At 38.2% G+C, this 22111-nt stretch overlaps 1 protein-coding gene across 2 annotated transcripts in view; it reads left to right on the forward strand.

Annotated features, from left to right (window-relative positions):
* Window positions 1-22111, forward strand: part of iqsec3a (IQ motif and Sec7 domain ArfGEF 3a) — a 104277-nt gene that overhangs the window by 26021 nt on the left and 56145 nt on the right. The gene's annotated exons all lie outside the window — the stretch shown is intronic.

The raw sequence follows: 22111 nt of genomic DNA on the forward strand, positions 1-22111 counted from the left end.
GTTAAAAATAATGACTGGGTTGAATAAAAAAAGACAATTAAAACTTATTATTTGTAGGAATGTACAACGCTGCCTTTCATTTTAGTTTCAAACTGAAATCCTCTTACAGGAAATGCCAGTTGTTGCTGTTTTAGTCTAATCTTGAAAATGCCAAATATATAGGATGATTTTATGCCATACTGGGAGATGTCATGCATAGAGTAAGTGCTGTGAATGAGTCAAATTTTAGCTCAAAATCTGCAAAATTAGCAAAGTTGTAGCCATTTTTTTTTAAGTTAGTTGATTATGGCATCCATCTTGAATCAGTTTGACTCCTATGTGTCTCAGTAGTCCCTCACTACTTGGCCGTTTGACTTTCGGGGACTCGCTCTGTCAAGTTTTCTCAAAGTAAGATTGGACATGACACAACTGGCTGATCGATGGATGAGCCACACGATCGACATGGATTGTTTGTTTAAAATAAATTATTTTAAATTATTTAGCACCTGCTAAATCGTTAGGTGCAGGGAGAAGGTCCATCCTGCAGCGTGTCATGATCACCGCTCTCTGCCACGCCCACATTCTCCTCGTGCTGCAGCGGCTTTGTGAAGGGTTAACCCTCTAATATTTATGGGTAAAAAAAAAAAAAATGTTGAAGGTGATGGGGAAAACATGTAAGACGCTGCATTAAATAGATTAAAAAGACTGATTCATTCTGTTAAAGGACATCCAGGGCGTATGTTTGCGCAGCACCCACACACACTTATTAACTCTAACGTGTTAAAGTACAGAATCACCTTTACTTTTTTTGTTTGCTTCTTCCACCCATGCAGCTGAAAATTGATTTTGGACTCCTCAGCCGCAGCGTCACTGAAGTGTTCACACCCCAGTTTAAAATGTGTTTGTCTCATGTTGTGGCCATCATGCCGCCTCAGCTGCAGAATGTGACCTTGGCTGCTCGTGTATCCTGTCGTCATGGGAACAGAGGGCACGGCGCAAACAAAACATCCACATCCAGCTCGAGCCAGGCGTGTCTGAGAGTTTTTGGGTTTATTTTATTTATTTATTATTCTCTCTCACTGCAGTAGGTGAAGCTGTGCATTTCATATCCTCCCTCCTATTGGCTCAAAGGGTCAGCCTCTCGGCCAATCAGAGGAGCACAGTCAGTTATTATCCTCCAGGGTGCCGCCGTTGAGCTGTTGGTTTTTGTTTCAGCTTATCCCCAATCTAAACACATCCTTTGGGACACGAGCAGCCTAAAATCTCTTGAAAATTGAAATACAGTGGTGGGATGGAATAAAAGGAGGTTTAAAGAGCGTCAGTGCTCGGAGTAACATCTAATTAAAATGATGCTCGGACTAATTTGTTTCCACCCTGAGGCCTGCTTCATGCAACTCATCCAACACACAGATCGGCACATGCTCTGCAGCATAGTCACAGACATCATTCACTCGTTTATTTCTTTTAATCCATGACACGGTGTAGTGAAGCTACACAGAAAAGAGGGCTCTGCTGCATTCCAGCATGTCAGCTGCTGCCACTGCTGTTTCTCTGTGTTCTGCAGCTTATCTCAGCATTGTGCAGCAAGCGAAGGTCTTACTGCACAGGAGATTTAAAAAAAAAGGCACATTTAAATGAAGCTGCCGCAGGAATTCTCTTGTGTAAAGTATTTGTTGTGTGTGAATCCTTTTAAATGTCTTAGTAAGTCTTTGGTTTTAAACATCAGAGTGTGACCCTTTGGTCTTCTTTGACAGATATATTACAAGTCTTTTCAAACAGGACTGTGAAGACCGAATACACAAAAGATGGTTTCTTAGTCGTAAGGAGTCATGCTCAGCCAGTTAAAATTATCATTTTATAAGGTTTTATGGGGCTGCGAAGAAACTTAAGTTAAGAAATTAACTACATAATGAGATGATTCTGAGTTATTGTGGCATTGGAATAATAATTATATTTGTCAGCCTGCAGAGTAAAACAAAACGGCAAAATATACTGCTGTAAATCAAACAAGTAGCAGTAATTTTAGTCTTCTGTGGAAATAATTATGAAATAAAGCGTCTAATACACAGAGCTTTCTTAGTCGAGCGTTATATGTTTCTATTACATGTTAAATAGTGATTGCCTTGGTTTCTATGAATTGGCTCCATTGCCCTTGCAGGCAGAGCACAACCCGAATATTTTCTGAAACATGAATGACTTATTATCCAGTAATAATATTTGCTGCTGACAGAGTTGGCACAAGAACTAAACAGTGATTCTTTTGTCCCCCAAGGCTCAAAGCTTCCCAGAGATAAATGATGAAATTATGATACTTCTTGTTTCAAGCTTGAATACAAATATTGTAGCACCTCAGAGCAATCCTAAAATCAGATGAAGGTTAGGACTACAGAGGCGGGATTTTAAAATTAAACTCAGACACTGTAGAGGTTCGTATATATATGGGACCTTTGCAAGAGAGAAAATTCTTTAGGCGCTCATTAAATTTTAATTGAAGACCACTGGCCTACCATCTCATTAGTTCTTCATAATCTTAGCGGCTCCCGAGTACCTATAGTTGTCTTCTGCAGACTGCTCAATAGCTCAGCTCATGCCTGAATGTGCTGAGAGAAATGTCCCCTGTGTGGGCGAACCTTAAAGAATGCATGAAACAGAATCAGCCAAGAGAAGACAGATTCAGAGATGGGTTACTAACCTCCATCTAAATAGCCTGCAGATCTACGTGTGCACAGAGTCTGTCTTCAGTGGACGGTGGGACGTGTTAACGAGAACCCAAAGCTCTAACGGTTAAAGACATCTGCCTGTCCACATGGCTGCACATGCTGTCCTGACCTTTATGCTTTTGGCCATCTGCCCATGTTTTCATCCTCTGTCTTTCATTCACTTAGTCATCTGTAATCTCACAGTTAAGCTGTAAAGACGTAAATGATGTACGTTTTAAAATTTGAGTTCGGTAAAACATGCGGTCCTCATCATCACCTGGAGTACTGGGCAAAAAAATTAAACAAAGGCAACAAAGGGGGCAGAGCAGGGACAATAAACCAGATGTGAGTTCAGAGAGAGCAAAGTTAAAAATCTGCTTCACGTAACAGTGAGACTGAGCTATCAGTTGATATTGTCCAGGAGAATAAATCTGCTCTGGCTTCAGAAATTATTGCTGCTTATGTTTTTTTTTGTCTTATATTTTGCTAACACCACATAAATTAATACACATGTACAGTCAAAACCAATATTGTCCTTTTGTGTTTGGCAGTTGGCAATAAAATTATTGACGTGTACTAGTGTGTTCATTTATAGAACTGATCCAAAGGGGTACAGTGTATTCAGACTGCTCCCTGTGAAGAGACTTCAGGCATCCCATGTGTGGGGGGGTGCTGTCAGGTTCAGCACGGATCACTGCTTCAAGCCCTTGTCCTTTTGCAACTTGCTGTCAGCCTCACAAGGGTGCTTCAGCAAGGAAATGGGTGGAGAAGAGGAGCTGGTGGAGGAGGGGAGGGGGGCAAGGATCCGGGGTGTTCATGCAAAACTGCTGACAAGGCTATCCGCTCTGCTGTCACCTGGCTCGGTGCAATGAAAGACGGGTGTGACTGGGAGAAAAGCGAGTGGGATTGAAAGAGGAAAAAAGGTGAAGGGAGGTTAGCTTTGGAGTAGAAAACGAAGAGGAGAGATAGAGGGAAAAGTAAGATTTATTGATGCATTAAAATGATGCTTCAATGTAGAACTTTATGCAAAAAACATATCTCTTTAGAATATAAAAAGTTGTTCGACATTCACACTACTGAAAGCTGATGAAAGAGGACGAGGATGAATGGCATCCATCCGTACCCTGTCAAGCTTTCTGAGCACTCTGCAGCAACGATATATATTTAAAATGGTTCAGTAAAAGGTGAGGCTGAGACGAGCCATTTCTTATTAGTTCTAATTGTATTTATGTGGCAATGGGTGCTCTCTGTTTTGCAGTTAATAAGCAACATGCAGACTATCAAGGTTGTTCCAACATCCTTCTCCTTCCACTCTTAAGTTAGACATCCAAGATGAAGAAGCTTTAAAAAAAGATGTCAAGTAAGCAAAAAGTAAACAAAGCTTAGAATGGTGTCAGTTATTCCTTGCAGACTGTAACTTTAATCTGATGTAAAGGACATTTTGAATAAAACAAGTCTGACCCCTGATTGCAGTTCTGTTGCACATAAGATCTTTTTCCCTTTTGCTTGATTGTATACAAACTTCTGTAGAAGCCATTTTGATGTCAACATCACTGACAAATGTGATCAGTTTCTAACATCACCTTCTAAAACAACCACTGAAGATTAAACATGAGCAGACAGAGACAGACGTAAAGAAAATGGCTCACAGTTCACAGAGATATAATTGCATTTTCTGCAGGTCTTATTGGTCTGGTGATGTGATAGCCGCTCAACACTTTCTGTAACGGTAATGGAAACACAACACCAGTCATGACTGGACTTTAATATTTTGCCGTTAAATGAACAGTTTGAAACTTTTCTTTGTATCATTCCCGTGAAAGCAATTTCACCGATGAGGGGAGGCTGATTTGGAGAATATAAGTGTGTCTGTCTGAAAACGGGCGGCAGATAACGGAAAACGTGCTACAGAGAGAAAAATACATCTGGCACCGGGCCATGCCCATCCTGCCTCGGCACTATTGTTACAATAAACATCCTCCTTGCTCCATTTTTCCTTTTGTAGCTCCGAGGAATGATGACAGACAAACCACATAGGAAAGGAAATAAATAAACTGCAAAGGTCTGTGCACATAATCTGGGACCTGTCTTCTTTAGAAAAATAGCATTGGGTGTTTGCTGAAACTACCAAAGGCCCAAATAGTATAAAGGATAATATTCTTATACTTTTGCAAAAAGTCTGGAAAATGCTACAGTTTTCTTTTAACTCTTATTTTGCTGAACTTTGGTTGACTTGTGAGTTGAGTAGTTATTTTCTGGTCAAAAATGTGCAAAAGTCCTTTGTGACCTGACTGTTCTTTTTAATACCATATAGAGCATAAAATCCTGTTCTCACGTTTAGAGCTTTGTGTAGGCATCACAAGTGGAGCTTTACAGTTCAGTTAGGTGATATCTCCACACCTCTGGTGGCCCCCATGGTTCTGTATTGGGCCCTTTACTTTTTTCTTATATGTATTGCCTCTGGGGTTGTTAAAAAATGAAAACAACCAAACAAACAAAAATACAACTTTGCTTTTCATTTCTACACCGATGATGTCCTGATGTCATATATTGCTTACAACAGTAAGCAATAGACTCAACCACTACTTACTGGCTTCAATGGGGTCATTTCCTGGATGATCAGAACTTTTTTAATTCAATGGTAGCAAGGCTGAGATTCGTTTGTTGAGGTATAATCACACTAACTGTCTTCTAGACACCTTTACCTCTTTTTTTCTTGCTCATTTGTAAAGAGAATAAAATAAAAACTGTGGTGTGATGTTTAAGAGTTCTTTAAATTCAATACACAAATGAGCTCTGTCATAAAGTCCCCATGCATCGTACTTCTATTGCATTGCATTTTAATTTTGTTTTCATATTTATTTACATTTTATTTTTAAACCAGTTTTACAATTTGTTATTTTGATGGTAATATTATAGTTTTGCATATTATTAAGATGTAAATTTACCTTTTGATTGATCAGGACTTTGGTCATAAATGTGCTTTTGTTTCATGGGGTTTTCCAAAACTAAAATACAAATAGTTCAAGTAGCTAACATTTGAAACAGCTAATCATCGCATGAGTTAGTGCTAATGCTAACATTGAAATTTCAAAACTTGTTTAAACAAAATCAACACACACGTATTTCTTTGCTTTGTTTTAGCTTATCTGAAAGTTTTCTGCAGGTTTATATCATTTGAAAAAGACAAAAAACAAATCCATCCCATTTGATATTATAAGTGACTCGCATCATTATGAATTAAAATAAAAATATCTAGTTACACATTTTTATTACATCACAACAATCCAATTATGCTACTGTCTATTGTAGCAATTATAGCTTGGAGAATTATGAGTTTCCTATTTTTGGAACTTTAGCTTGTCTTTTTTTTTTTTTTCATTTAAACACTAAGGATGGAACCAATAGGCCATATACACAAACAGTTGGTCCAAGTATGAGGGCGATGTCACACACCCATTTATCAGATTAATTTTAATTAACACAATATGCCCTTTGTCTTCACAGGATCAAGGTTGTCTTTATTTTTCTATCTTGATTTATGCCGATGGGCAAATCCCAAATAAATAACTTAAAGAAGGTTAAATTATACCTGGATATAAGTATGTATCTGAATTGGAGGCTTGTGATGAGCTCATTCTCAATATAAATCCCCAAAACATGTGAATAATTTCCATTTAAAGGCCCCTTTGCATTGTTTTAAAGCCCATCGTCAGGCTGCAAAGCACTTACTAGTTTGCAAAAGCAGAAAGCAACCCACTACGTTTAAAGAGTTTAGGTGATCTAATCTGCCTGAGACGATCAACAAGCCCTCATTTAGATTTTTACAAGCTTAGAAATAAATACATCCTCATTCTGCTATTGCAGAGGATGCAATTAGAGTAGGATGTCCTTCACATTTACATGCAGACTGCTAAAAGAACCTTCAAATGTGACCTGAAATCCTTCATGCATCCTCAGTCCTTGGCTGTTTTCTCTTCTTCAATTTGAGCAGTTTTCTTGAGATTTGATTACTGCAGATGCAAATTAAACCAACATATTAACTAAGCAACTGCTACTGTTGAATCCTATCTTCATACATGGTTCTGGAATATTAAACTACAAAAAGCACCAAAGAATTTTAGGCAGCACATATTTGTATCCGAGGATTATATCTTCTATTGGCACTGGGGGACATTTTGAAGATACATTTCTAATTTAAAAACTTTCAGACCACCCAAATTAGACATCTGCCCCTTCAGAAACTGTTTGCAGGTCTCTTGTGAAAACGTATTAAAAGATTGACTTGGAAAATATATTACACTGGTTAAAAGAAAATGGTTCTTAAGTGTTAATGTATGTAATATTCTTCTTACTGTCCCGCTGTGCCACTAGCCACTTAGTGCCTGTCAAAAAGAAGATGAAAAATATTTCTTCTTACAAATGTCTCATTGAAAGTAGCACACAGGACAAAACAGTGATCTATTTTGTAATTTGCACTCCAGAATTAGTGCAACATGTTCATTCTAGGTCTCTTAACATAAAAAGATCCAAGATATTTTAGATCAAGTTAGATGCATGGTTCATTCTTGCATACAATACAAGAAATCGCCAAGATGCTGATGATACAAATCTAATTTAAGGTAAATAGTTAATTCCTTCTTTCAGCTTATTCCATCTGTGTCTGTAATCTAATCTACTCATACACAACAAATGCCTAGAGTCTACATCTGTTTTTAAAATGTTATGCTGCTGCAGCACTGATCCAAAATGTGCTCATAACTGTTCACAAGAGAGCTGAAATCCACTTTGTTATCTTGCAGCTGTGGCTTCTGCAGCTCTTTTGTTTAACTTTGCAATCAGCATGCAGACGGCATGAAGCTGGGTCTGTCAAAACTGGGGTTGGCAATCTGCACTTTGATCATAACTGCTGTGGAAGGAATGACAAAGATGTGCACAGTGTTATAGCTGAACCATCTGACACTTTTAATATAATATTACTGCATTTGCCTTGCGTAAATTGTTGCATCGATCAGTGGCCTTTCCTGCAGTTTCTATTAGCGCTGCATTTCCAAAATAACCCATGATTTGACTGGGATAATCTTTTAAATATATACATCAAATAGTGTGCAATTTAAAAAGTACAAAAATATATATTTTAAAGCTCATGTAGACACAAACGATGTTCTATCATGTGAATTTCCATCCATCTCATAAACTATAAAGGCAACCCACTGGGGGTATTTGATGCAGATGCCTCATTAGCGGAAAGACGTAACTACTTCTTCATGCGCTTTTGAGCCACATAGACCGGTCACACACCAGAGCCCTGCCTTCCTTCCAGTCCCAATGCACTAACCCTCCACCTGTGAATCCCAGAAAAGCTGCAAGTCCTGATGGAACATTGAGCAAAGTGCTTCATCCTTGTGCAGACCAGCTGGCAACAGTCCTGACTGATATCTTTAACAAGTCTGTGAAATTAGCTGTGGACTTAGCATGCCTGAAGGCAGCCACCATTATTATCTTGGTGTCAAAATGATCCACTATTACAAACCTCTATGACTACAGATGTGTAGCTTTAACATCTGTGCTCATGAAGTGCTTTGCAAGGTTCATCCTGGAGCACCCCAACCCGTTTCCGTCTTAGAATTTTCACCCTCATCAGTTTGCCTACTGGGCAAATTAGTCCACAGAAGTTGCCACCAAACCACTGCTCTTTTTACAGCCCTGAACCATCTTGAGCTCCCAGGGATCTACGTCAGAATGCTGTTTATAGATAATGGCTCAGCTTTCAATATCATCATTCCTGAGGAATAAAACTGTCCAATCTGGATGCTTCCTTCCCCATCTTCTCCTGAATCAAAGACTTCCTGACCGATCAGCTGCAGGTAGTAAAGGTTGAACAGCTCTTTACTCTGACACTCAGTACTGGTGCCCCACAGGGCTGTGTGCTAAGTCCTCTCCTGTGTTTTCTGTACACATACAACTGCGCTCCAATCCACCGCTCCAATTTCATCATCAAGTTTGCTGTTGACACTACAGTGATAGGCCTGATCATGTGAAGCGACAAGTCAACCTACAGGGAGGAGATACAGGAGCTGAAGAGTGGTGCAACAGAAACATCCTGAAGCTAAACACCTCCAAGACAAAGAAGATAGTTTTTGACTTCAGGAAGCAGAGAGGGGACCACACTCCTCCAACCTCCCATTTATATCTGAGACCTTCTAACTATTTGTTTTATTGGATTTGATTATATTTGTTAGCCTTTGTTTGTGAGCACCATTCAGTGGCAGCCTATTTTCAGCATGCACTGTTGTATGATGACAATAAAAATATTAATTCATCATCTCAATCATCTTAAAATCAGATCAAAAATAGTTAGTTTTGTTTCTCTCCCGTGTTTGTAAATTATTTATGCAACAAGTTGCATTCTTGAGACGAGGACCTTGCAGAGAACAGACTAAAAATGGCTGGGCTATTTTGATTGCTTAAAAGTAAAAAAAAAAGTATTCAAAATTAAAAGGCTGGCATGGCAGCAAAACTAACAAGTAACAAGGGATACAAAAACCAAGGTAACCCAAGTTTGGCTCAGTTTAAACTTAATCAAAGCAGGGTTTCAAACTGGATTTTTTTTCAACTCAGCAGTTTTTAATGTAGTAAATGGAATATTTTGTTAGTAGTAATTATACTTTCTTCAGATATTACCATTGTTCCAAAGCCCCAGTGCTGCAGCATCATGGAGCTGCCTTCATATGATCCTTGAAGTTTTGTACGCAAAGTGCTCTGTGTTGCTGAAAGAGCTAAATTCAGACTCAAATCAGGAAACTGCCTTGGGATATTTTCAAATATGGAAAAAAGGAACAAAGTCAAATAGGGATAAGGAAAAAAAAGGTTACTTCCTTCTGATGGGGCTACATAAAAGGCAATTAGTTCTCAAATCATCAGGGTGGAGGAAAGGCTCAATTGTTTGTTCCTCTCACAGCAGCTGAATATTTTCTCCAGGCATTGTTGTTCTTGAACACTCTCTCTCTTTTTCTGCTTCTCAGCCAGGCATACATAAAAAGCTGACTTTGCCATGATGTAGAAAAACAAATTTGTGATTCTTATGCATGACAAGACGTGAATAAGAAACAGGGAAAGAAACTTCAGGAAGGACAAGAATAGTTTAAACCAACTTTGGATATGGTTTATCTAGTTCTTGAGCACGGTCAGAAAGTTTTGGACTTTAGATTTTGGACTTGAGTTGCACAGCCAATCAACTACAACCAATTCTACACTTCAGCTTAACGCCACATGAAAGATAATCACATTTGAACATTTACCAGTCTTCTCTGCATGGAGTCCAGATTCACACTCTTCCACTTCAATTACAGTTTTACAAATGAGTGCAGTTTCAGCTCTTAAATGGATCACCACCCCCTGCTTGAATGAAAAGTTGAAACTGCAAACCACTGATGCATTTTATCAGCTATAATCCCTACATCTCTAACCTTTACTGTTTTATTTTAAATTCTGCTTTAAGAGGTTTGAAGTGTGTTGGAAAAGGTTGGTTAACGCCTGAAGTAAAACCCTTCCCATGCCTCTGAGTTCCCGATGAAGTGGAGGTATAAGGAGTTGGAAGTAAGACGTGCTCTTTGAGTTGAGATTTTTAGGGTTTTGAAATAATGTTATGCATATGCATGATTGGAAAAAAGGTTAAAATACTTCTGTCTTCTGAAGCTATTGATTTTCATAAAATGTATGAAATATATGCTAAAATCTATCCCCATTTCTGAGGTTCGTTTAATGCTTATTGCCTAACAAACATGGCAAATTAAAGTTTTCTTTGTGCTTTCAGCAAAACTGTGCTTCACAGTTGAAATCTGTAAAAATGACAGCAATGTATACAAAAGTATATTTTCATGAGCTAACACCAGATTTATAGATGATTTGTGGCCTTGGATGGTGCCACTGTCCTTGCTCGTCCTTGAAGTTTTGTTTCTGAGTCCTGCCTGTGTTACGTCTGTCTGCTGTACTGCAGCGTGCCAACATCTAAAGTGCAGCTCCAGCTGCTGCTCACCCACTTTCCGTTTTACCCACAACCCCCGGCAACAGCTTTTGAAAAGAGTATTTGAATTCCCGTGTTGAATATTTCACCAGGCCAACCTGTTTCTAAACCCTCTGTTCTGCTGCTTGAGATGCTTTACTGACATTGTGTGGGAACGCCTCTGGTTGCACTAATCTGCGTATGTCTTACATATTTCATGGGTAAGTACCTCACTCCTAAATCACTTTGAGGTTTAGGAGTGCACAGCCCAACACATAAAAGTGCACATTTTTACAGCATCTGGCAACAAGTTGTAAAACCTGCAACTGGACCATAAGAACCAAGCATCTGCAAAGAATTCAAACAAGAAACAAAACCTGAATCTCTTTTAATTCAATTCAATTCAATTCAAAAATACTTTATTAATCCCAACAATAAATTATTTGTTGCTGTAGCTCGTTATCCTCATTTCATTAAGAGATGTTATAGATGCTGATAGCTGTAGGCAGGAAGGATCTCTTGTAAAGGTCCATCCCACAGTGGATCCTAAGAAACTGGCTGCAGATGCCGTCCGATCCGTCCACCTAGACTCAGCTGGCCTCTCTGTTCCCCCGGGCTGTAGGACCGCCCGAATGCTGGGCACAACTCCTCCAGAGCGATGGCCACTCCTCCCAGCAGTCTGCTGAGCTCCTCGTCACTGCAAACATCCAACTGTAGGTCCCAAGGGACGATCCTGTCCTTCTGCTGTCATGAGCTGTGTTTCTTGCTAGTTCCAGGATTTCAGTGGTCAGGCACTCGAGCACAGCTGGCAGGTAGATGGGAATGGCATCCACAGAACATCCTTTTCAACTCATTTGAGATTTGGGGCTGTAGTTGAGATATTATTTGAGCTTTTGAGATGTTAATCAGGTGCTGTTGGTTTTAGAAAACTGCCTTGTTGCCATGGTTACGCATCATAACAAATTTCCAAAACTAAAAAAGTTTCAGTAAAAATCCTTCCAGCTGCACAGCATCCGATACCAGAGGAAACAATCATCCAAAAAATGTGATTTACATCCAGAAAAACAGGAATTAAAGTTTCCATAAGCAAAATCTCAGAATGAAAGTAGCTGCTCCAACATGCAGCCACCTTGAGCGGCGCAATTCTAGAACTCACTTTATGAGTCTTTTTCAACATACTTATTGCGCAGAATGTACAAACCGGATTCCAAAAAAAGTTGGGACACTAAACAAATTGTGAATAAAAACTGAATGCAATGATGTGGAGATGGCAAATGTCAATATTTTATTCGTAATATAACAGATGACAGATCAAAAGTTCAATCTGAGTAAATGTAACATTTTAAAGGAAAAATATGTTGATTCAAAATTTCATAGTGTCAACAAATCCCAAAAAAGTTGGGACAAGTAGCAATAAGTGGCTGGAAAAGGGAAATTGAACATATAACGAACAGCTGGAAGACCAATTAACACTAATTAGGTCAATTGACAACATGATTGGGAATAAAAAGAGCTTCTCAGAGTGTCAGTGTCTCTCAGAAGCCGAGATGGTAAGAGGATCACCAATTCCACCATTGTTGCGCAGAAAGATAGTGCAGCAATACCAGAATGGTGTTATCCAGCGTAAAATAGCAAAGACTTTTAAGTTATCATCATCAACCGTGCATAACATCATCAAAAGATTCAGAGAATCTGGAACAATCGCTGTGTGTAAGGGTCAAGGCCGTAAAACTCTACTGGATGCTCGTGATCTCCGAGCCCTTAAACGTCACTGCACCTCAAACAGGAATGCCACTGTCAAGGAAATAACAGAATGGGCTCAGGAATACTTCCAGAAAGCATTGTCAGTGAACACAATCCACCGTGCCATCCGCCGTTGCCAACTGAAACTCTACAGTGCAAAGAGGAAGCCATTTCTAAGCAAGTTCCACAAGCTCAGACGTTTGCACTGGGCCAGGGGTCATTTAAAAATTGTGTGTGGCAAAATGGAAGACTGTTCTGTGGTCAGATGAGTCACGATTTGAAGTTCTTTATGGAACACTGGGACGCCATGTCATCCGGACCAGAGAGGACAAGGATAGCCCAAGTTGTTATCAACTCTCCGTTCAGAAGCCTGCATCACTGATGGTATGGGGTTGCATGAGCGCTTATGGCATGGGCAGCTTGCATGTCTGGAAAGGCACCATTAATGCAGAGAACTATGTTCAGGTTCTAGAACAACATATGCTCCCATCTAGACGTAATCTCTTTCAGGGAAGACCCTGCATTTTTCAACACGATAATGCCAGACCACATTCTGCAGCAATCACAACATCATGGCTACGTAGGAGAAGGATCCGGGTACTGAAATGGCCAGCCTGCAGTCCAGATCTTTCACCTATAGAGAACATTTGGCGCATCATAAAGAGGAAGGTGCGACAAAGAAGGCCCAAGACGATTGAACAGTTAGAGGCCTGTATTAGACATGAATGGGAGAGCATTCCTATTTCTAAACTTGAGAAACTGGTCTCCTCTGTCCCCAGACGTCTGTTGAGTGTTGTAAGAAGAAGGGGGGATGCCACACAGTGGTAAAAATGGACTTGTCCCAACTTTTTTGGGATTTGTTGACGCCATGAAATTTGGAAACAGCAGATTTTTCCCTTAAAATGATACATTCTCTCAGTTTAAACTTTTGATCTGTGATTTGTGTTCTATTCTGAATAAAATATTAGATGTTGGCACCTCCACATCATTGCTTTCAGTTGTTATTCACAATTTGTTTAGTGTCCCAACTTTTATGGAATCCGGTTTGTATAAATTACACATAAAACAAATGGCCTTTTGTATAGTTCATCCATTTCTAATCTTTTTGTCTCCTCCCCAAACCCATTTATGAGCTATGTCCTCCCCCCATAGAGCACATCATTGATTGGTCTCTCTAATCAATCCATCACTTAAGGATTGATCACATGAGCGTAGCAGAAAGAACAAAGAGGATAACAGCAGCCATGCATCACAGCATGCCTGCTCAAGGTCAATGTCATAGTAAAGTTCTGGTGTGCTTGCTATTTTAGATTATAGTATCATCTGCAAGGTTTTGGGAGCGGAAAAAGCTTTGATACATTTTAGATAAACTTTTCATGAACTTTGCTTTCAAACAGTCTCCTTATGCTTTAAGTCTTGGAAAATGCTGAGGCTTTGAGGTTTTCTATTGCAAAGAAAGAAGAAAACGATACAGTTAAGCATGCGGCTCACATCCTGTCTTATGATTTAAACATGTGATATCTGCATGCGTTAGGCGATTAGATTAGGCTACAGATCCTCAGACCCTGTTTGGATACAGTTTGCTTTGAAACAGTGAGCAGCTTTTATTACACATGTGTGTGAGAGAGAGTAGCATAGTTTTAGTTTGCCCTTGGTAATTGAAACTAGAAAACAATGACACAGCTTTTAATGGGTGAATAAAAGACAGATGTGTTTGACTCAGAAGGATAGTGTTGAATTTAATAATTTCCTTAATTTTAGTCATTAATGTTAATTACATTTTTCGCAAGAACCCTTAAAGCTTTTGATGCTGCTAACATATTAATTGAGTTCAGAAACAGTTTCAAATGATTTACAAAAAAAAAAAGCAAATCATTCAACTATCACATTTACTGCTGAACATGCAGATTAAGGAAGGACTTATTGCCATTAATGTCTGCATTTATTGATTCTTCATTCAGAATAACTTGTAATAGCTTTGGTGATCTAAATTCTGATTGATTTAGAACACTTCAAGAGGTTAGAGTTTTTATTCATGCGATGCACAAAAAACACATTAAAATTATTTGTATAATTTCTTGTTTCTCATAGTTCATGCCTCACGTTTCTTCAGAACACTGTATCTTTTACTATATATTTAATCTTTCTTTACATTCAGATACTGATTCTAAATGGTCCATCGCTACTTCGCGGTTCGTTATTCGCGGACTCGCTACTTCGTTATTTTTCAAAGTAAGATTGGACATGACACACAATTCGCTGATTGATGGGTGAGCCACACGATCGGCATGGAAAATTTTATTTAAAATTAATGATTTACAATTATTTAGCACCTGCTGCACCTGTGTGCAGCCCACAGCTGCAGGAGAAGCCTCCTCATGCAGCGTGTCATAGCTCCGCTCTGCAGCAGAAAAGTAGGCGTGGCCAAGAGCACTGGCAGGTGGCAGAGAGAGTGGAGATCATGATATTCTGTGCTCTTTTAGAGCGTTTAGTTTGTTTAGAATATTGTAGAGTGTGGGAAGGGTTTAAAACGCCTTTATATATATATATATATATATATATATATATATATATATATATATACTAAAATAAACTACTACTTGTACTACTATTCCTATTTCACAGTTTTTCACTTATCGTGAGGCTTCATGGTACATATCCCCTGGGATAAATGAGGGACTACTGTAAAATGATTTATATGTTGCCATAGAGTTCAAAAGTTTTGTTGATTTAACAAGTAAGTTAAGTTAAACAATTTATACTATTATATTGATTCTGGGTAATTCTCCTAAGAAATTTAGGTATGTCATGTCACAGGAAAGGCTGTCTAAAATAAATAAAAATAAATAAAAGTGCTTAGAAGTAAAAGAAAAAAAAGAGATGGAAAGCATCAGGGGTTTAGCTCAGTGTAAAAAGGAGGAGTACTTTATGTAATCTTTCAGTGAATAACAATGACTCCACTTGACCAGTTGATTAGGAAAGAACTGAATCTTTTTGTGCTAATTTATTCGATTTACGAAGCTGACATCTTTTATTTTACTACCAAATTTTTCTTTATTATGGGAAAGGACTTCCTAAGTGAAGCAGAATGAAGTCAATTTAGAGTCTGCAGAGGAAACGCAGCGGAGTAAGAACTAAAAGTGTCAGTTTCAGACCATTTAGTCATCGTTGCTGGTTATCATGTGCTTTTCATTGATGATTGAGGATGCTGTTTGCATAAAAACAAAACAGGAAAATAACTCAACGTATTCCTCTGTGGATTAAATAAATCTTAGGTTTCCTGTTGTTGCAAACCTCTGTGATAAATTCACACTTGGGTGATGCATCCTGCAAATGTAGTCCATACATTACCCCGTGCACGCATCAGTAGAAAAAAAAAGAAAGTATATATAAAGAAGCTGTGCTCTCAGTTTGCCCTTGTGTTCTGCTTGATGAACTGATTAACTCTCCATGAGCAGCGTGAGAAACACTTTGGGGAGGCAGAGAGCAGGGAAGAATTGACTTTAAGTGACAGCTGATTCTTAACACAACCGTTGCGTTTTGTTAGACATGGAGGAGAAAAACCTGCTGGCAAAATGCATTAAATTTAAATTTATTCCATTTTTGGAGGACAGTAAATTCTATTTTTAAACTGAACAAGTTCTGTCCTCACCTGGAGATCACATGGCGAGCAGCTCCTTCTGGGATCCCATTTGCGATGACTTCTGTTGACACGCTTGTTCCTCCCTGTTCAGCAGCTTCTCAGCTTCGGTCCACCAGAGGACAGATCTCTGAGACCTCTTTGGTCAAGTGTGTGACCTCTCATCTCTGCTGCTGCCACCACCATGATGATGATGATGCAGCAAAAATAAAAAAGATGAAGGTTAATGAAAGTCAAAAGTACACTCCGGTGACTTTGCTCGCTTTGGAACTATAATAAGGACATCCCTGGTAGGTGGTTTGTTGGTGTGCAAAGTGATTTATTGAAATAAATTTGCAAACTAAACAAAGATTTAGAAAAAAAAATTGCAATGTCAACATCTGTCTTTTGCTCATGTATGCTGTGAAAACTGTTTTAGTGAAAATTGGAGCCTAATTATGGATCCTAACTTTAAAACTGGGTTGAGGGGGATGAAATTCATAGAAAGTTGTGAATGAAAAAAATAGCATCTTAATCAACTTACTATAAATTAATGAAAAAGTCAAAGTTATTTAGACTAAACTAATTCTCACAGTGTTGTTAAAAGAGCAAGGAATAAGGTAGTGTAGCCCAATTTGAAGTTAAACAATCAGTGTTTGGATTGCAACATCAACAATAACCAATAATAGAAGTCCCCAGATTTGGAGGTTACGGAGCATTAAGTGTAGAACCACTAAAACTGAGGAACAGCTTCTACCCTGAAGCTGTAAGAGCCTTAAATCCCTTACCAAAAAAATCACTGTAATGACACTTTAATTGGAGATTTGTCACTTTGTGCTGCTGATTATCTATGCTGCTGATTTCTTGCCTTTAAGCTGCTGTAATCATACCCATCTGCTCACTACAGACTCATGTTCAGGCGGCTGTTTAATACAGTATCATGCTACATCGCAGTATTAGTGTTTAGCATATATCTTAGATCCTAGTATACTGTTTCTTTATATTTTTGCTATTTTTGGGTGTAACTGGGACCCTGAGTACACAATTTTGTTCCACCTCCTGTACCACATGTGATGTGAATGACAATAAAGAACCTTGAAATAGCACACAACAGTTTGAATCTGGACCCAGAATTGTTTAATTTCAGTAGAAAACAGCTATAATTTATATTAAAATACATATTTATACTCTTTTTGCTTGTCTGTGCTTTTCCGTATTCAGGTCATTCATTGTAAGCCGCGTTGCTTTTCAACAATTCATCATGTATTTTGGGTTCAGAGCTTTTTCCACATTCCCAGTAATTCTTTTTAAGGTGGCACAGCTTTTTCAGCATTTATGGTAATTCCCACATCTGGCCCACAATCTTTGAGAAGCCCACAGAAGGGCTTAAAACTGAACAAACTGTACAGTTGGTGAGGAAAAACTAGCATTACAGTCACTAATTTTCAATTCAAATAAATATAATTTGGACCTTAGCTAAAAAAAACAAAACAAAAAAAAACCTTTAGGTGGACTTCACTTTTTTTTTTTTTTAATTAAGACCACGGAACTAAACAGCAGCAGATTCTTGATGTAATTTATTTGATGCATAAAGATTTACAATCTGTGGTTAAATCCCAGGTTGTTGCAGATGGAAAATTGTTTGTATAATGTTTTCCTGATCAAAAATCTCTATTAGCTTGTTAGAGTTGCTACTGGTTTCAAAACACCTGTCAGAATTTTCCTAAACAAGTAATTATATTTCATGCTGAATCTCAGGGTGTAAGTCTTTGAAAGTGCACAATTTGGAATTAAAAAGTGTAGTTCTCTTTTTTTTTTTGTCAGATATAGCACGAGTGGACCCAGGAATGTAAACTGGCACTAAAAACCCAAGTAAAACCCACATAATAAATAAAACAAAACAAAATTAAACAGCGACCATGGAAGCATTAATCTTGCAGAGACACTGAGGACACCCTGGCATGGCATGTGAAGGCAGCATGAACTGATGAGTAGAGTGGCTGCAGCTGCGACTGATGAAAGAGCAGACAGGTGGAGGTGAGCCTGACTGGAAAAGTACTGACTTGTGCAGAAGAAAATACAAAAACTAATCAAATAAAAAAACGCAATTCTGGTCCTTTTTATTTACTATTTATTGAATTTTTATGTTTTTCTTATTGTTTGTTTGCTACTTTCAGTAGTGTTGCTGGTTTCTCCTCCATCTTATTTTTTTTTTCATTTAACGGTGTCTGGTTTAATTAAAAGAACGATTTTTGTTCTTTAGTCTTTTCCAACACCAGAAATATTAGATATCAGCAATGAGAATGCTGCTTCTCCCAAATCTTCCTTAACGTTCCTTAATATATGGGTCCAGAAATGGAGCAGGTCTACTTTGTAAGCTTTTAGAGAAAAACTTCAAAAAGCCACAGTCAAAAAGAACTAGTTTTGTTTTACCAAGAACCATCTGCTTTGGATCATTGCTTTCTTTAGCAAAAATACAGGACTTTAATATTGACACCAGCAGGAGAAAGTGAACATTCTGCTACATTTCTTCTTTCAGTATGTACCAAAGTCAGACAATGTCCCTTTTTTTCCTGTTTTGTGTGGATGAAACATTTGTAGAAACAATGCCATTAGTCTGAATATATATTTAGAAAACAAATATTTTAAAAGTTTTTTTTTTTTTTTTTTTTTGGAGGAAAAAGGGTTTGCATGAATAAGGCCAAAGATGAGGGAACCGTGTAATTCCAAGGTGCAGTTGTTATAAACTGGTTGGATAATGCCTGAAAGCTAAAAGATAATATGTTTTTGTAAGTTGTATAGCCCCCTCTTTGTGATAAATCATAATACAATTCTTTTGAAACAAAAATCTAGTTCAATATATAACTAATTTTAAAAATTAGACCCATAATACAAAATTGACAAGAATTCTTCTCCCCTCCTTGTCTCGTTCATGGTTATATATTGATACTTGTTCTGCTTTTACACACAAACAAGAACGAGGAATTAAACCAATCTTATATTTATGATATATTTATTGCCCATTAGCAACTGTTAAAAAAAAATCTCGGGACTTCAGATGACACTGTAATTGTATTCTGAATGGAAACTGAAGAGACCATTGCACTAAACCATCTTAGTACGGGCGTGTGGAAAAATGAGTGGTGAGAGCAGCAGCAACCAGGGCTCGTCTGCACTTCAAGTCACAGTTACACCTGGAACTACTCGATTGTCTTACCTGGTGAAGGACAGAGCATCAGGAAAACTGTATGTGTGTGTGTGTGTGTGTGTGTGAGAGTAGGATTAGAAAGAGAGGAGGAAGCCTGACAAAATGGATGAGAAGGTTGAGTATGACTGACAAATTTGGAGGTGGAGGAAAGTGATGGCACCCTGAGCTGGTTAAGATAACATGAATTGATGCACACATGGTGTGTATAAACACATATATAGCAAATGACTATAAAATAGGGAGGCAAAATATTAGACTTTTGGCCAATATCCAATATGCCAATATGTTAAAACTTATTTGGCCGATAACCAATACCGATTTTTATTTTTTTCTAGACCTACTTACAAAGACTACATAGCTTTCTCTGCAGTGGAATGAAAATGTTACATTATTCTGCATGGTCTTTATCAATGTGGCCTGCTACCAAATGCAGATGCCATAAAGGGGGCTGAAAATGATGCAACACTTCAACTTGGATTATGTTTAATGTCAAATTTATTCATGACATTTACTCTCTCTAACACAATGACAACACTTGAACAGTGCAAATTTGTAAATTTTCACAAATCTAAACTCAACGATGTGAGTGATATAACATTGTGCTGGCGCTGCAGGCATCCTTGTCACCGAGTTGTCATACAAAAACAGCGCCTTATAGATGGGTGAGTTTTTTGATGGAATGGCCGATGTCCAATATTTAAGTTTATCGCTAATGTCGGCCGATACCGATACCATGCCGATAATATCGTGCACCCCTACTATAAATTACTCCAAAATAATCATCTATAAATATGTTATTTTGGTAGTGTATGCACATTTATTAGGATCTAAGTCCAAACCAGCTGCACAAAGCCTGTTGGCTGTCATATTATGAGCATCAGAGCATGTGCTCCTGAAAAATGCAAATGATAAAAAGACTCCTTTTAAATCCACAACAAAGGGTGCTAACACTGATGGCTATGAAGCACTCTCTTCCTAAAGAAGTCTTCTGTTTTGTCAAGCAGGTTTATTTTTTGCAAAAGAGAATGCTCACCTGCGATTGAGAAGAAATGCAGTAGGCTTTATTTTTCTGTTCATTATTCATTAGTCCAAGAAGCTCTATTTTAGAAGCAGCAGACACATCAATTTGCTTCCTGAGGGTACCATCTCCTCATGTTTATGTGCTGCCAAGCGTGATGAAATGAAGAGAGAAAGATACAGGATAGTGAGCAAAATGCATTATCACAGTTACAGAATTTAATTAAAACAATCCTTGAATTCTTTGAAAGAAATGCATATCAACCACTGTCGTACTTGCCAGAGTTTTAGATTAAAATTATCAATTTTTAAACATTTTAGTCAATTTGTTCCAACTCTGAAAACCCTGGAATTTCATGGAAAAATGGCATGCGCAGAGTATGTTTTGTGGATGACTGTCCTAGGGATGCACGATATTGGATTTTTGGCTGATATCCCATATGCCAATATGTTAAAACTTCTTTGGCCGATAACCGATACCGATACTTTTAATATACTTTCCTTTGTCAGAACATAGCCTCTTATTTAGGCTTATTTGCTACAAAATTGTTTATCAGCTGTAAGAGCTGGTGACATATTCAATAACAGCCATATGCATAGCACTTTAACTTATATTAAATGAAAAGTGTTAAATGTGATTTATTAGCATTAGTCACCTGCGATGCTGTCTCACTTGTGGAGGCTTGTTCCAGGTTCCTAGCTGCAGTGTGGGATCCTCTACACTCCTGCGCATGAAGGACAGCCTTTTTAAGTTCAAAGTTTTTGTCTATCCATGGTGCCATAAGACTGATCATGCTAACGGGGCTAACACTTGACGTCCAAATGTCTGTGGTAAAACTCACCCAAGTGCTGTCGGCTATTAGCTTCTCATTGATGTCGGAAATGACGGCTTGTAACTCGGGTAAGGCTACATCAGAAAAATATATATTTGACTGGGGACGATGTAGGGAGGCTGAACGTAGTCCAAAAATCTTTGGAATCCAATATCCTCAATGAAAAAAAAACTTCCACACCGCCGACATTTTGACTTCTTCCTCTCCGCTGTGATCAGGTAGGCGCACATGACATCACGTTGTGCTGGCACTGCAGGCATCCTTGTCACTGGGTTGTCATTCAAAAACAGCACCTTTTCTATCAGTGAGTTATTTTGATGGAATGGCCGATGTCCGATATTTAACTTTAACGCTAATGTCGGCCGATGCCAATACCATGCTGATAATATTGTGTATCCCTAGACTGTCAGGTACTACTATGTCAAATTTTACCTCAAAAACTAAGGTATAGCCATTTTTGTGTTGCTGTTGTTGATTATTGGCTGCCAACTTGAATTGGATGAACTCCCAAAGTTAATCAGTTGTAGATGGACATCCAGTGATGACTTATTGAAAGAGTTAATGACAAAAATTTTAAACAAAACACTTTTCTACACTGTTTGCACTCAGAATATGTAATAGCACCAGTCTCAGCCATGACTACACCAAATTTTTAGTCAATATTCTTAAAACTAACACAGACTTTTAAACACTTTTGTGCTTTTTCAGGTCAGTTATCTGTAGCGGCCATCATGATTTGGGTTGACCCCTAAAGTTAATCAGTTGGAGACGTTCCGTACATCTAAAAAATACTTTACTGCAAGTTTCACTAAAATTTGTCCAGTGGTTCAAAAGACATTTGTGTAACAGACAGATGCACATGCACACACACAGATACCAGTCTCCTTTTACCTGTGGGCGATACAACTGCCTGAATGAATCAGAGTATTATTTTAAATCTAAGCATTAAAATGGACAATAATTACAACATCCTGATTGTAAACTATTCAAGGTATGTTGTCACGCTGG

This window comes from Nematolebias whitei, chromosome 22 (assembly GCF_014905685.2).
Source record: "Nematolebias whitei isolate Nwh7 chromosome 22, NemWhi1, whole genome shotgun sequence".
In the NCBI taxonomy this organism is placed as follows: Eukaryota; Metazoa; Chordata; class Actinopteri; order Cyprinodontiformes; family Rivulidae; genus Nematolebias; species Nematolebias whitei.